This window comes from Sinocyclocheilus anshuiensis, unplaced genomic scaffold, assembly GCF_001515605.1.
Source record: "Sinocyclocheilus anshuiensis isolate Anshui unplaced genomic scaffold, SAMN03320099.WGS_v1.1 scaffold1916, whole genome shotgun sequence".
NCBI classification, from domain to species: Eukaryota; Metazoa; Chordata; class Actinopteri; order Cypriniformes; family Cyprinidae; genus Sinocyclocheilus; species Sinocyclocheilus anshuiensis.
Window position 1 is genome coordinate 606,881 of NW_015558589.1, and position 332 is coordinate 607,212.

General features: G+C 25.6%; 1 protein-coding gene across 1 annotated transcript in view; it reads right to left on the reverse strand.

The window, feature by feature from the left end:
* Nucleotides 1-332, reverse strand: part of LOC107679954 (mitogen-activated protein kinase kinase kinase 11-like) — a 31,523-nt gene that overhangs the window by 11,538 nt on the left and 19,653 nt on the right. The window lies entirely within an intron of this gene.

Genomic DNA, 332 nt, shown 5'->3' on the forward strand with positions numbered 1-332 from the left:
TTTACTTACATTTAATGTGCTTTCTATGGACATAAAATCACTTTTGTAAATTTCTTTTGATGCGGACATCTTAACGCCTTTGACCCATATATATATTTTTTTTCTTTTCTTTTAATGTCTATATAGCTTTTATTATTTTTTTGTTTATGTAGTTGTAGTTACTTTAGTACTTACGTTAAACTGAATGAAAATTATTTTTTAATGTCAGTTAACATTTATTTTAAGCAATTTTTTTAGCTAAACTAAACTAGGTTATTAACAATATATATACAGTGGGTACGGAAAGTATTCAGACCCCCTTAAATTTTTCACTCTTTGTTATATTGCAGCCA